This window comes from Marmota flaviventris, chromosome 2 (genome assembly GCF_047511675.1).
Source record: "Marmota flaviventris isolate mMarFla1 chromosome 2, mMarFla1.hap1, whole genome shotgun sequence".
Lineage (NCBI taxonomy): Eukaryota > Metazoa > Chordata > Mammalia > Rodentia > Sciuridae > Marmota > Marmota flaviventris.
The window spans coordinates 148,720,473-148,737,198 of NC_092499.1; positions in this window are offsets into that span (position 1 = coordinate 148,720,473).

Sequence of the window (16,726 nt, forward strand, 5' to 3'; positions counted from 1 at the left end):
GCGAAATTCATCTATGCAGCTGTGCGCAGCCACAGGTCATTCATTTTGGTTTCTATATTGTATTCCAGGTTATGAACAGACCACAGTTTTCTTATTCATTATTTCTGTTATTGAGCATTTGGGTTGTTTCCAGTTCTTAGCTATTATAAATACTACTGCTAGGTTGAAAAAAAAAAGTCAGATAGATGAGAATACATGCTGAGATTCCATTCTACTGGCTAAACCAGTCTATGATCCTACTCGCTCCCCATACTGGAGATTGAACCTGGGGATATATTGCTACTGAGCTGCATCCCCAGCGATCCCTCTTTTTTTGAGACAGGTCTGAGTAAGTTGCCCAAAGTGGCATCAAACTTGCAATGCTCCTACCTCAGCTCCCCTAGTAGCTACAACTACAGGGTCTACCCACCCACTCTCATCATCTGGCTCAGTCTGTGGATTTAAAGGGAGTGGTAGCATTTAGGAGGGAACATGCAGGAAGTTTCTGGGGGCTAGTTATCTTTTGTTTCTTGATGTTGTTGCTGTGGTAATGTGAGTAGTAGATTTAGGATTGGGCCCTTCCACACTTCAATTAAGATCTACTTAAGAACTGGGTGCAGTGGCGCACGCCTATAATTCCAGCGACTCAGTAGGATGAGGCAGGAGGATTACAAGTTCAAGGCCTGCCTCAGCAACTTAGTGAGGCTCTGAGCAACTTAGAAAGACCCTATATCAAAATAAAAAAATGAAAAGGGCTGGAGATGTGGCTCATTGGTTAAGTACCCTGGGTTTAATCCCTGGTACAAAAAAACAGATCTACTTAAGAAACTCAAAACTCACTTGGGAGTCTATTAAGAAATATATTTCCTTTTTTATCCCCAAGCTACTAAAGCCTCTTTAAGAACTTTTTAGGAAGATAGGTGAGCTGGAGCTACTGCAGAGAGATGCTGGCCCCTGGGGCATTTGTCTTGGATACTAATTAGAGACTCAAATTTTCTTGCTAGACTAGCATGCCTTTGGTTTGGTTCCTGGCACCCTAGACCTACAGGCTACCTACAACACTTTCTTTAGTCTTTATCCCATCCTCAGAGCTGTTGGTGATGGCCTTTCTATACTCGACTAAGCACAGTAAATACAAATGATAGTAGAATCCATTTCTTCTTATGTGAACTTCCTTTACCTAAGTGAGTAAATTAATAGAAGCAATAAGCAATTGGGCGAAGCAACCCTAAAAAGATTACTTATTCTTTTCTCCTCTCTTGCTCTCTCTTTCCAGTGCTAAGAATCAAACCCAGAGCCTTGTACATACTAGGCAAGCACTCTACTACTGAGGTACATCCCCAGCAAGAGTATTTCTTAACTACCCTAAATTTGATTACACGGACACAAAGTTTTTGTTTTTGTTCTAAATGGTAATGAGGATCAAGTCCAGGGCTTCATGCATGCTAGGAAAAATATTTGTTTCAACTCTCCTTCTTTCCCTCTTTCCATCCTGGACACCATGAAGTGAACAGCTTTTTTGGAAAAACAAACTAACATACAAATTTGTCTCAAAACAAAGTTCTAGATATATCTGAATGAAAAGCCCCAGGCCAGAATTATTTCAACAGTCTCTAAATGATGACTTTGGTGGAGCATCTCCAGATAGCTAATGGCTTTGTGGGCTTTTTCTGTTAAGCATCTCTGCTTGGCTATCTGACAACTGGAGTATTGAATGCATATGATATATTTTATTTCATTAAAATATATATTTTTAAAGTAGTAGGCTGGAAATCTGAAACTGATTTTGATCACATTGTCATATAAGGGTGTTTCTAAATTTGCTGTTTTTCAAGAGACACGATCTGTTTAGAAATCAATTAAACATATTTAACCATACAACCAAGCCTCAGTGACCTCTAGTGTGGATGTGCATTTTTAAAAAATTATACTACAATATTTTTAATCTCCAAATGACTTCCAGTTCCTTGAAGTCACACTATGTCACTTCTTGATTGCTCATCTTCCCCATTTCTGCCCTTAATGTCCCTGAAACACTCGCAAGCTCACTCCCCGCCCCACCTCAACCCATGATGATGCCCAGCACATCCTGCCAGGCTGGTGGTCCCTACTTCAGGAGTTGGAAGCCACCTTGGACTGCCTGTGTGCGATGCCCAAACATCTGGATGAACAGGTGCCTAAACTGCCCATTTTAGCTCTTTCCTGCCCCTCTAGAGAACTTGAATAACTAGGCCTTTTGCCTTCTTCTCTGCATCTCAATTTTTCAGTCATTCTCACCACTGAGAATGAGGATAAAACAGCAAACAGCTGTCAGCTTGCCACCTTGTTCCATTTCCCACACACCAACTAGACATCACAACTCAGTCATCAAGCTTGGTTTTGCTGAGCTCAGAGAAAGCCTCAGAGAGAGAGAGAGAGAGAGACAGAGAGAAGCAGAGAGAGAGAGAGAGAGAGCATCACGGTGGAGTAGCACAATGCATGCCAAAATTGGGAGAAAGGGGGAAAAAAGAAGATCAAAGAGGCACAGAATAGACTGACATTTATTATCACTGGAGGGGACAATCTGAAACCACAACCTGAAGCCTCGCCCAGTTGCTCCGGCAACCTAATCCTCTGGCACCTCGTGGCAGGTTCTGCTGTCAACCCATAAGTGGTAGCACAGGAAAGGTACCTTCCTTAATTTTCCATAGTCATCAGACCCTTTGTGATGGTAGAAGTGCAATCTGGTTCAGAGAGATCTCCCGGCTCTTTATAGAGCCGCCTGACTCTCTGAGATCTTATATGGTGCCAGATGTTGGAGGTAAAGTACAGCATGTGGCCAGGTGGGACTGGGAAGTAAAGCCATGTAAAGAGACCCTTTTAAGGATTTTAAAGAGATGTCTTTGCTCCTGTCTTCTCTTCCAACACACCCATAACACTGGTGCTTCCTCATAGGCCCCTTCAAATCTAGTTACTCTTTGTCCCTTATTCTTTTTCTTTCCTGACACTTTTTTTTGCAACAATATAGTTTATTTATTTATTCTTTTAAAAATATTATGACATGTTATACATATATGGAGTACAACTTCCCTTTCTTCTGGTTGTACATGATATGGAATTAGGTTGGTCATGTATTCATTGTGAACATAAAAAAGTCATGTCTGATTCATTCTACTAACTTTCCTACTTCCATTCCCCCTCCCTTTCCTTCATTCCCCTATGTCTAATCCAAAGTACTTCTATTTTCCCCTAGCTTCCCCTCCCCCTTATTGTAAGTTAGCATTTGCATATCAGAGAGAACATTTGGCCTTTGGTATTTTGGAATTGGCTTATTTCACTCAGCATAATGGTTTCTAGTTCCATCAAGTTACTAGCAAAAGTCATAAAGTCATTCTTTTTATGGCTGAGTAATACTCCATTGTGTATATACACCACATTTTCTTTATCTATTCATCTGTTGAAGAAAATCTAGGTTGGTTCCATGGTTTGACTGTTGTGAATTGAGCTGCTATAAACATTGAAGTGGCTACATCACCATAGTATGCTAATTTTAAGTCTTTTGAGTATAGCCCAGGAGTGGGATAACTGGGTCAAATGGTGGTTCCGTTTCAAGTTTTCTGAGGAATCTCCATACTGCTTTCCAGAGTGTTTGCACCAATTTGCAATCCCACCAGCAATGTATGAGTGTGCCTTTTTCTCCACATCCTCATCAACATTTATTGCTACTTGTATTCTTGAGAATTGCCACTCTGTCTAGAGTGAGATGAAATATTAGTGTAGTCTTAATTTGTATTTCTCTAACTCCCTAGAGATGTTTTTGTTTTGATTTTTTCATGTATCTGTTGATAGATTGCATATCTTCAGTGAAGTGTCTGTTCAGTTCCTTTGCCCATTTACTGATCGGGTTATTTGGTATTTTGGTGTTCTTTCCTAACATTCTTAGAAACACAGGTAATATTCTGCTGCTCTCTGAAAGGTCCTCTGTGAGTCTGTCCAAAGCCTTTATGGCTAGATTCACTGCACAGTTCTATTTTTCTCTGGAACCTTGCCACCTTACCAGGCCAGTCCCTGTCCTTGGGATGCCATAGCCTTCCATGTTCCTCTTCCTGCAGGACAGCAATCATGGGACCGAGCACAGGAGACCTTCCTGGGAAACCGTCACTCTACTCCAGGCTGTGTCCCAACACCTCTTCTATTCCACCTAACACATGGAATTTTTTTCTGGTCTGGGGGCTAAGGGTGGAAGGCAGAAAGCTGTGCTCTTCCTCCTGGGAAGATCTCCCTGGTTCTACCATCCATGCTCAGTTCCTTCTAATTCCCACAGCTGAAGCACTGGAAAAGCTGAGGTCAATGCTTGAGTCTCTGCTTTTCCTCACCCTTCCCTGAGTGCCTTGGAAATCCCAGCTGATGGAATTGGGAAGGGCCGTTATTTCAAATATTATCCACCCTTCCAGGATCAGCCCTGCTGGGTCTCTTGTGCCTCACGTCTGATCAAATCACAGATAAGGACCAAATTTCCACTGGATCCAATCATCGTTCATGCTCTGGCATCCTGACATTGTCCTGCTTTACAAAGCTCAACAGAAATTACTTCTGAGTTCGGGTGTGGTCTGGGGTTATCTTTATACCATGGCCCTCCACTAACTTGACAAGAGAAGTTGTGACTGTTTAGGGATTTGTTGCCTCTCACTGACATCTCTGAGCTAAACCCCAGGGTGGTCCCAGTGGAAAAACTGTATCTAGGACCCAAGGCCTGATATTTGTTACTCAGTGACTCATTCTGAATCATTCCCACACACTGAGCAAGTTGTTCAAAGCTCTGTGTCCTGATCTTGTTGTTGCAAAACATCATCGACATTTGCTTCCTCTCTTCCTGATAGTTATGTGAGGACAATGAGTGAAATACCCATGCTACTGTCACTAGTAAAACAACAGCTTATTGGACAGAAGGTGCTTTCCTATCTATTATCACATCTATCCAACCGCTTGGTTTTAGGAACAAAATAACCCTCTTGGATAGAACTGGTGAGCATCATGTTAAGTGAAATAAGCCAGATTCAAGAAAGTCAAGGGTCATATGTTTCCTCTCATATGTGTTAAGCTAGAAAGAAAAAAGGAAGACAAAAAGGGGGGTGGGGTAGGAATCTCATGAAAACAGAAGGGAGACCAGTAGAGTAGAAGGAAGGGATGGAGGAGGGAAGGGGAAGGAAAAGGAGAGGTACTGGGGAATGAAATTGATCATATTATGTTATATGTATGAGCAAATATGTCCACAATGAATTCCACTGTCTGTATAATTATGATGCATCAATAAAACAGAAAAAGAAAAATAACCTTCATGTGATATACAAATACAAGAAGGAGAAATTGTTCTTTAATCCACTAAAATTTTTTTAAGTTCTTTAATTTTCCAGAATTCCATTCCCTAGTATTTCCATTTTGATTTTTTTTCCCTGCCATTTGCTTCCCAAGCATGTCTATTAACAAAGAAAAAACTCAAATCCAGGAGCAAAAGTATGTCCAGCTCCATGGGTTTTAACAATTTGAAAGGGATCTGCTGCAAGGAAGAAGGAGTCTACTGCAATGATCTTGTCTTAGTTAGATTTGCTGGAATTAACAGGTTTGTAGCAATGCCAAAGAACCCTCTAGTATTAAGTTCCTTGAAAGACTTAACCCACAGGCTGGGTATCCTCTTAACCTCTCCTTCTGCCTCTGGCTTCACTCGTCTTGCTTTTTAACTAACCTGATCCTTTTATTCTGTAGCAACACAAGGAAGTGTTAAAATCCCCATCTAGATAAGAGCATTTCAACCTTTTTGATCCAAAAGGCAATTAATAAGTTCAAGATGAAGTTTCTCTAAAGGACAGTATTACTTAAATAAGAAAACATTGTAATAAAACCCTATTTGATAAAAAAGATGCTTTCAGAATGACATACTTTTAATTTCCCAGAGTCCCCTCCCATCCAACCCACACATTTTTTTCCTAATTTTATTTTCACATGCTCTTCTGTCCTTGCAACAAATCTATATTGAGGGTCTCCTCCATGAAACACCAAATCTGGGACACATTAGTGAGCAGAACAGACTCTTGCTCTCCAAATGTGCTTTATAAGTTTCAGCTTCCTCTATTCTTTCCCAGACCCTTTTTACACTCTTTCCAAACTCATTATAGGTTGGACATCCCTAGTCTAAAACTATGAAATCCAAAATGCTCCAAAATCTGAAAATGTTTGAGTGCTAATGACGCCACAAGTGGAAAATTCCACACCTGAGCTCATGTGATGGGTCGTGATCAAATTGCAGACACACTAAAAATATTGTATAAAACTACCTTCCAGCTATGTATATCAGGTGTGTATGATACATAAATGAACATCATGTTTCAACTTGGTCGTTATGTATATGTAAACATTATGAAATTGGGAAAGTCCAAAATCTGGAATACTTCTGAAATGTGCCAAGCATTTCAGATAAGGAATACTCAGCCTGTACTTCACTGGCAGTGGCCCTGATTCCTGAGGCCATTTAGGGAGCTACCAGGATTCATGCCCAGAGATATAGGTCTCCTTGACTAACCCTCCATGCTTATAATTTCCTTCCTTTCTCCCTGTTTATTGTGGGATCTTGGTTTTATTTATTTATTTTACTTTTGTCACTTCTTGTCTATCAAAAGTCTTCTCTTAGTCTAGCCTGATGTGGCAGCCTCATTGCTGGCTATCTCATACCAACCTTCAGCTATTTTTTTCTGGAGGTGACTAAGCACTCCCTTTTCCCTGGGGATTTCACTGGGTCTGAGGCTGCCCAGGAAGGAATGCAAAATTATCATCACTGCTCAAGAAAAATTTCTCAATATGAGGTTGGAGTGAGTGAAACAAAGCAAACCTGCATCTCATTTTTATTCACCACTGAAGAAATGCAAATGTTTGGAGAGTAAAGACCATTTGCATTGTTCCAATCACCTAATTTATCTGGATTTCCACCTTCATTTGTGAAACGAAGGGTTCAGTGAAGCAAAATCAACAAAGCTTTTGGAACTCTTATAAAAACAAGATAAATATTGTTATTCCAAAATATATTTTGACATATTGTGTATTATCTCTTTATGATTCTGGCTTGGGGTGTGTGGGCGGGGAAGATTGTCAGAAACCAGGCTTTTCCTGAATATAATAGCTATTTTTCAGGGGCTTTAGGTTTATGGGATGTTAGAGCTGGAAACAGTCTGTATCTGTTACCTGTTGCTGCATAACAAGTAACCTTAAACCAACAGATATTTTTATCTCCCAGTTTTGAAGGGTCAGGAATCCAAACATGGCTTAGGTGGGTTGTTTTAGACCTCATAACTCTTTTATGAGGTTGCAGTCAAGTTGTGGACCAAGGCTGTGGTCATCTCTAGGAGCAGCTGGGGCTGGTGGGTCTACTTGTAAGCTCATAGACCTCAGTTTTTCAAGGCAGCTTCAGCTTCTGATTGCCTAGACTGCTCCAAAGGGCCACTCATGACATGATGTCCATCTTTCTCCAGAGTGAGTGATCTAAAGGAAAAAGAGAGGGACAAGAAAGAAGCCTTGGTCCCTTTTGTAACCCAGACTTGGAAGTGACATATACTGACTATCCCTGGTACAACAAGGGAGTGAACAACCTCCATCTTGGAGGTTGACTACCACACAACCTGAGAGAACAATAGTCTAACTCCCTCAGTTATAGCCAAGGAAGCTGAGGTCCAGAGAGGCTAAGTGAGTTGGCCAAGATCACACCACAGGTTAATATCCAAATCTTGACTTCAACTTAGTCTTTCCATAGTTTGGGACATTGCAATGTAGCAACTATATTATTTGATTATTCAGTAAAAAGCAAAGGACTGGACGAGGCATCATAGAGATTCTAGGATGAAGAAGAAATCATGATCGCTGCTCATGAGGTCACAGGAGTGGTATGAAATGGAATATACTGAATGGGTTACCCAGTAGAAAGGAGCACATTTCAACAGAGAGTTACAGCTGGAGATCCTTGAGAATTCAAAGGCTGGCCTGACATCCACAGGCACCATTGGGGAAAGCTTTTGGGAGGTACTCACATTTGACTTGGTCTAAATTCAGTGTAGATGGATTTAGGCAGGAAAGGATGAATGAGGTGGGGCTAGTCTAAGGGTCCATGATTTGACCCTACTATCTCCAGTCTAACTCTGTATAGTTCAAAAATCAGCAGTATTATTCCAAGGTTAAAGGCCCAAATCACCTCAGCTATGATGACTAAAATTTGGAGCACTCTGGAAGGAGGACCCTGGAAGCTTTTCCAGGGATCCAGTTGCCTGGGCTGCTGCTACTATTTTTACTGGTGATGCTGATACTTTGTGATTGAGAAATCGAAATCAGCTTCCTGACCATGGCTATTTTATGTCGTCAAAGCAATTCCCAAGTACTGTGAAAAATAAATGTTTAAAGTACCACTGATGAGTCACCGTCTGCTCTTAGAGAATCATTGACTGCTGATTCCCCTGCCTGTGAGTCAATGAGGGAGGTTTACTACTGAAGAGGTGTTAAGAGGTTGGGTTGGGGGCTGCATTGCCTTCAGAAATGTGGAAGTGGAAGGCAGCCAGCTAAGGGCAGTTACAGGATATGCTCAACCCCACCCATACTCCAGGACCTTTGGAAAACCCAAGGTGCCAATGAACGCCAGGGCAATGCCGTTGATTAAAATGTAGCTGGTGTCATTTAGATGGAGGGTTTTGAAATTATAAATCCAGACGCAATAATGAGTCATTATTTTAAGTTTGTGGGTTTAATCTAGCATTTAAAAAGATTAAAAAGTTGGGGAGATAAGTCATGTTTCATAGAACTTTTGTTTCAGTTACTGGCATATGTGTGAATAGACAATATATTTCTTCTTGATTCTTGGGCACTGACAAAGAAGTTTGAAAGTCATGGGTGGATGATGACTTTGTTCAATGTGAAAGAAAGGCACCAGATCCAATCAACCACATTGGCTGGATCCTCTGCTAAAATCCAAGAGTTTATCAGTGCATACGGGTGTACAGACACATAGAGAAATAAATATAGGTATGCATATACTCATGGATTGTGTGTGTATCTGTGTGTGCACACAGGTGTGTTGCCATATTAACAATGCTCAGTCTTCCATTCCTTGAGCATAGGATATCTTCCATTGATTTAGATCCTTTTATAAAAACTTATTTTAACAATGGTTTGTTTTCAGTGCTTAAGTCTTTTAGTTAAATTTATTCCTGAGTATTTTTTTCTTTTTGATTCCACTATAAATAGAAATGTATTTTCCCCCTTTTTCTTTGAGGACAGAGGATTGAACCCTGGGCCCTCACATTTGCTAGGCAAGCACTCTGCCCCTGAGCTACGTCCCAACCCTGGGACTGCTTCCTTAACTTCCTTGTGAACTGTTTGCTACTAATAAGTAGATAGAGTTTTTTTGTTTGTTTGTTTTTGGTATCTGGTATTGAACTTAGGGGCACTCGACCACTGAGCCAAATCCCCAGCCCTAATTTGTATTTTATTTAGAGGTAGGATCTCACTGAGTTGCTTAGTGTCTTGCTTTTGCTGAGGCTGGCTTTGAACTTGAGACCCTCCTATCTCAGCCTCCTGAGCCATTGGGATTACAGGCGTGTGCCATCATGCCTAGCAGTAGGCAGAGTTTTGATATGCTGTTCAAATATGTCTGCCGGACTTTCACAAGCAATTAATTGGGACAAGTTACATAAAGGAAGGGAAACAGGTGGAACAGGTGAAGGGGTACAATACCAAGGGCTTTTGAGAGGTTTGGCAGAAACAAGGACTATTACTCCCCCTTTTCACTCTTTGAATTGACTTTTCCTAAGTGCTGCTGAATCATTAAGATTGAAAAATGTAAGTCTCAGATCTATTGCTCAGCAACTTAATGCAGGGTGAGCATCCAAGGACCTACTTGACTGCTCTTTTTGTTTTTGCTTTGGTTTTGCTGTGCTAGGGATTGAATCCAAGGTCTAGCACATGCTAGGCAAGCTTGATACCACTGAGCTACATCCACAGTTCCAAGAAATGTATAATTCTAGAAAATTTCCAGGTGATACTACTGTTGCTAAGTCCAGGGACAAAACTTTGAAAACTATTGACTTGCAGAGAGCAGATGGCAGCTTGTAAGTATCAGAAACAAGGTGAATATAATTACTGTAATGAGCTAGAATCTTGGAATGGCTGTGTGTGTGTGTGTGTGTGTGTGTATTCCCTAAAAGATCTACAAAGATGACTCATAGAACATAGTGTTCCTAGGGGGAAGATAAATGGGCTGCCCACAAAAACATCACTAAATACATATAATCAAGAACACTGCTATGTAAATGCATGATCCAATTTTCCCTATGGAAAGTCATTGCCCAATGTACAGGCCTAAGTCACTTCTTAGACCCCAAAAACTCACCCACTGCAAAAGGACCCCACTACCTCCATGGCAAGTGAATAGAGCTGTGATCCCTTGTCCTTCCCCAAAAGGACAAACACTTATTGCGGGAAACCTAAACATCCATTTCTTTTCAGAGTGGTCAGGCCTATCTTGGTCCATGTTTTGCCTAATAGCACAATACCTCAGACTGGTAAGTTATAAAGAAAAAAAGGTTGATTTTGACTCATCATTCTAGACCAAGGTTGAGGGGCCACATTTGGTGATGGTTTTCTTGTTGGTAGAGTCCCAAGTTCCAAGATAGTGCAGGGCACCCTATGGTGAGAGAGCATGTGTAAATGTTCTGGTCTCTCTTCCTCTTCTCACAAAGCCACCAGTATTCAACCCTAGGGTGCTACCTCATCTAACCCTAATCAGCTCCCAAAGGTTCCACCTCTCAACACCATAGTTGGATTAAGTTCCTACCCTCTTAGTACCTCACAATAGGGATCAAACTCCCATGTGGGTTTTAGAGAGGACAAACCACCTTCAAACTCTAGCTGACACTTAATGCTAGATCCAAGTCAACACCGATGCCCAAAGCACCATCACAGCCTCTTTAGAGTAAGGACAGATGGGGACTCATGTTATACACAGAGCCCAGGCCCAAGACACAGTGGGTTCAGAAAAGCAGTCTGTGCAGAGAAGAGATGCTTGTTGAATGACTGGTGGGTGGCAATAAGCGAGGTAGCGGACACTGGTGGCAGGCCAAGAAAGGGTCCATCCTCCCCAAAGCCGCCTGTGCACTCTGGGCCCTGAGTGTGGAGAAATAGACCATACCTCCCTCCTCTTCGTGTTCCTGAGGCTCACCCAGCACCAGGCACAAAGCCAATGTTTGAATGCTCCCATTAGGAATGCCACCAATGAACTCCATGGAAAATATGCTTTTAGGGATAGTAAAGGCAAACGTGCTGTTCTTCTTTGAAGGCAAAGTATTCTTTTTTTAGTTCTTAGATTGGAGTGAGAGTCTTGTTCCTATTGGGAAGATTAACCAGGGGGTGTTTCTTTGCCACTTGGGGCCCTGCCCAAGTTCATTTGTAATGTATATGACATGACTTTCCAAATTAAGAGAAGGAAGTTATGCAGCTAAAGTTACTGCACATTTTTTTCATATGACAAATGCTATTTTTGCACCTTTTAAAACAGCAGCCTGTACCCCCAACAAACACCTGCTGTGCTCCTATGAAACAGCAGTAAACAAATGATCTGCCTGCCTGAAATAGCCAGAAGAGCTATGATAAGTGGTGAACACCCTGGGCTCTGAGCAAAAGTGGCTAGATTCAAATGGTTTTTGGAGTGAGATAGGATGCAAAGATGTTCTGTCCTGGGCATCTTACATTCTCATTTTATTTGGTACTTGGAGCAACCCTATGAAGTTTTATAGATGAGGAAAATGAATCTTGGAGGTTCAAGGACTAGTCTGTCTCCTTTCTCCTGTTCTTAGGCCAACTGATTGTGAACTCTGCCGAGCATCAGTCCCCTGGCTTTGCCTCTCTTCCAGGCCTTCCTGAGACAGACCTCCGGCCATCTCCTCATGTGATTACTGGGCTTTGAGGCATCACTCATGAGAATTATCCACATCTGCTGAGTGTTGTGCACACACCCCTGCTCTGTATGTTTCCCAGCATGTGATGGGCAATGGCAAAGTGGGGAAGGCCAGGGTCTGATCTTGGTTCTGTCACTTTCTACTTGTGTGGCCCTGGGCAAGCTGACCACTCTGTGGCTCAGTTTCCTTATTTGTTAAATAGAGCTGATCATACTTCTTTCATAGGTGGCTGTTATGAGTTAATCCACTTAAAGAGTTCAGAACAGTGGCACATGGAAGGACTATGCAAGGACTAACTGCAAGTGTCGCTATTGGTTCTATGTGTGGTTCTGGGCTAAGCCTTTCTCCAGGCTACTGACTGGACATCTGCACATGGATCCCAGCAATCTGCATTTCAACAGGCTCTGCAGTGATGCTTAGGCATGCAGAAGTCTTTCAATACCTCTATAGGAAGGTGATATCTTGTTCTCATTATTACATGAATAAGGAAACAGGCTCAGACAGGTTATTATACCCAAAGTCATGCAGGACACAAAGCAGTTCAGTCCACTCTACACTGCTGTGCCCAGCGCAACCCTTTCAGACACCCACTGCGCTTCCAGGCCCCCACTTGCTTCATTTACCTTGCCAAGCCTATCAGGGCAGGAGTGCCTCTCAGTCCACAAACTTAGATGTGTGGAAATAGCAGATTTATCTTTTTTTTAATATCTCAACCCAATTTCTATTTTAAACCCCTATTTCTACCACGATGATGGAAACTCAATCTCTGTCAGAGGGTCTGACCCTCTTCCCTGGGGTGGCACCACAACTGTTAAAGACTTATACAGGGCCACAGCACCAGGATCAGGAACTTACTTGTTCCTCATGTCACCTGTCTATGCTGGCATCCACTAGCTTTAGTAGATGGTCTTCATCTACTAAGGCAGAGGCTGGGACAATGAGCCACCAAGGACAGTGAAGCAACTTGTCCCTGCACAAACATGCCTAAACGAGGGGGTGAGCAGGACTGCAATCCAGCCTGTGATATATTCAGTCTTGGATGGGAGTGCAGGGTCACTTTCACCCCAAGGAAGGGACATCTTGGCCTTAATACCAAGGAACCATCCAGGCATCACCATCAGGTACTATGGACTCCTTTGTCTGCCCAGAAAGGGTGGCTTTTTCTGGTTTTCACAAAGGCGCCTTAGAGCAGGCTATAGCTCTGTTGGAGTGGCTCCCTCAGGTCTGTAATTCCTCTGCCACTTCTGGGTGGGGCTAGGGCTCCTGGCACGCTTACACTAGGGCGGGCACCTAGAAAAGTTGTCCTGGGCCAGCACAGCCCCTGGGAAGTAGGGCACAAGGCCCCTGTACTTGGGGCCTACAATGTAACTGGAGTTCTGCTGTTTCCTTGCAGCTCTGCCCAGGGGCTCCCCAAACCAGAACCCAGTAAGCTCTGTACTTTCATTCTCCTTCTTCAGCAACCCCCAAGATTTTCTTGTCTCCAGGGGAACCCAACTCTCCCTGCCCTTTTACCCTGACCTTTCTAAGGATTTTGTTTCCAACATTTATCTAGTTGGAGGTGCTCCTCAAGTCTCTAAGACCATGAACTTAGGATGCCAAAGTCAGTTAGAATTGTTCCTTTTGGCTTTCTGCCTGGGACACAGGCTTCTCCTGGGCTGAGAGCAGGAGTGAGCTGCAATGGGAGGAAAGAGAGGGGCCATCCCCACTCCCATTATTCCTTATATCTGGGAACCCAGTAGAGCCTGGCTCCACTGCTCCACATCCCCCAAGTAGGGAAAAGACCCGTTATTCCTATTTCCCCAGCCCTGATAGACAAGGCTGAATCCTCCCACTCCGCCAAGCACCCGGCCTTTCCGCTGAAAGGGTCCTTCCAGCTGCAGGTCCGCCTAGCTTCCCATTCACCCCTGGCCCAAAGTGATCCTAGAGCGCTTCTGGGTTCTCCATCCTTGAGCGCCCCCTGCCGGGAGGTGGGCGCTGCTCCCAGAGGCCGGTCAATTTTACACCCGATCATGTGCTTCTGTTTACCTTCTGACGTCAGTAAGTGGCACTAAAATGTTACTCTTTTCTCTCCAATTCTGTGCTATTCCCGAATTCTGGTAACGGGAAGGGTAAATGGTTCTTGAGCTGTTTAGGCTGAAAAGGGGGTTGTGGTTTGAAAAAAAACATTTAAACGATTGTAAAAGGGGGTTGTGGTTTGAAAAAAACATTTAAACGATTGTATTAACACAGGGGCGAGCAATTTGTTCGGTATTAGGCTGGGCCGCACGCATGCCAGGTGAGCGCGCTACCGCTTGAGCCACATCCCCAGCCCCAGCATCTCCTAATTTTCTTACAGCTCATATTACTCACTCTATAGAAGAATATAAAAATAAAAATGATAAACACCATTATACTACTAATAAAAGTGGATATTTCTCCATATGGAAACATTGAGGCAAATTTCAATTTTTTATTACAAGCAATAATAAAATATACAATACTCCTTATCATAAACTCTATGTAGCAAATTATTTCTCCCAGAATGTTTTCACTACTTTTTGCAGAATTCTGGTGTTTAGTCATTCAATGGTTACAAGCGATGAATGAATGTAGCAGCATAATACAAATGTGGATTAATATTTTTGCTTACCTTATCATGAAAGGTGAAATAACTAAGAAACTTCACTCATTCCTCATCATGAAAGAACTATTTGCTAGTATAGATAATAGGCTTGAAACACCGAAAAAGTATCTCAAATTTTATGCTATTCACAATGCAACAGCTATAGACATAACACACTAGTAAGCTTAAACTGCATTATTAATATATTCTTCACCACTTTCTTAAAGCTAGACAATCCACAAAACAATAAATGAAGCTATAAAAACAATAACAAATCATTTGCTGGTTTCTACAGTGTAAGTATTCAAGCCACCAATGTAGTATCATGGAGTTGGTAGCACACATTAAATAGCATTTGCCCTATACATTTACAATGACCATACAGAACTCTAAGAACAAACAGATGCAGTTAAAAAGTGATAATTTTTGAATATTTATTTCCTTCTTCTTGTATAACTAAATGTATGAGTTTATCATTTAAATATAAATTTAAAAAAATTTTAGTTGTAGATGGACACAACACATTTACTTTATTTATTTATTTATTTATTGACTTATTTATTTATTTTTATGTGGTGTGGAGGATCAAATCCAGTGCCTCACATGTGCCAGGTGAGCTCTCTACCACTGAGCCACAACCCCAGCCCTTATCATTCAATTTTTAATAGTGCAGTGTTTAATAACTGGTTCATCACATTCCTGAAAATATAACAGCTGGCACTCACAAGCTAGTGGGGACTGCCTCCAGCACATTCCAATCAGGTTCCAGCAACTTACATGGTGGGAGGGGCTGGCAGGAAAAGAGAAGAGTTGCCTTGTTTTCTTTCTCCTATCCCTTCTCAGGATGCACTCTGCAGCTCCTCCTCTTCCAGGACCCCTTTTCTAGAGATTCAGGCTCCTATAAGCTCACCAAAACCCTAGGGTGCTAAGTTCTTCTGGCTTGCCACCCTTGCTGGTCCTGGTACCCCTCCATCCACCCAACCCTTTGTAAATAGCCCTCTCATTTCATCTCCTCAGTCATTCCCTTCACTTTGAGTGTGCCTTTATTTTCTGGTTAGACTTCACTGTTCAAGTATGCTTCTATGCTCACATCCTCTAATAACTTCTATTCCTAAATTTAGGCACTGTGTGTCCTTAGGCAAGTTACTCAATTTCTCTGAGCCTCATTTTTGTGAGGATTAAGTATGATACATCAGGATAGCATTTTGAAAGATTAACCAATGCACTTTTTTTTCTCCTGTTATTTCCTGGTGTCCTATAATTCTTTTCCTAGATGAGCTGTTGTACCCTGTAGCAACCATTTCCTTGGAGACAGGATTTAGAGCAGAAATGAGTGGAAAGTTTTGAGTTTTAAAATGCAAGGCCCTCAAGGGCATGGGACCAAAAAAAAAAAAAAAAAAATCCTAAGAATCAGAGCAAAGTATCCTGCTGGGAGACTCTCTGGTGCCTAACAAGGTACTCCTACCCTATAGAGCTGTCCGTAGCCCAGTCAGGAGACAGGGACAGTAGAACCCCTAGTGGCATGGGGAATCAAAAGGTGGAGAATGAATGGCTGCAGCTGAATCCAGGCAACTCCGTAAATGACCCCACAGTTACTCAATGTCCCACTGTGGCCCAGGAGAGATGCTTGGACTGGTGGGGTCCCCTGCAGGTCTTCAGTGATGATGCCACTGTGATGTCATTGCTTTTCTTGTCGATGGGCATCTAAGTGAGTGGGAGAAGGGTGGACAATGATGGGGATCCAGAGGCCCCTGCTCTTTGCATTAGTACTTATTCTTAGCAGAAAGGGAGAGGGAATTCTTACCTGAAAGATAAAAATTCTACCACTGGCACAATGGGATCTCTGAAATGAGGTCTCCAGATAAACAAAGACTCACTTTCTGCCCCATTTGTGGTCAGAAACTCAAGCCTGTCACAAGAAGAGCCCTGGAGCCTTTTCAAGAGACCTTCTTTGGACAACTTGCTAACCAACTCACCTTTCCACACCCTCTGTAAAATGCACTGACCTGCCAGGTAGAGCCCGGTGACCAGTGGGTGACTCTCCAGGTCTCCCGTGAGCACTTTTGTCCCCATCCTGACCAAGGACACTTGTGTTTGCTATATGCTCCTATTGACTCTTATATTGGTTCTTTTCATTCATTACTTAAATAACTGTCATGAAAGGTAACGAAATGCAAATATG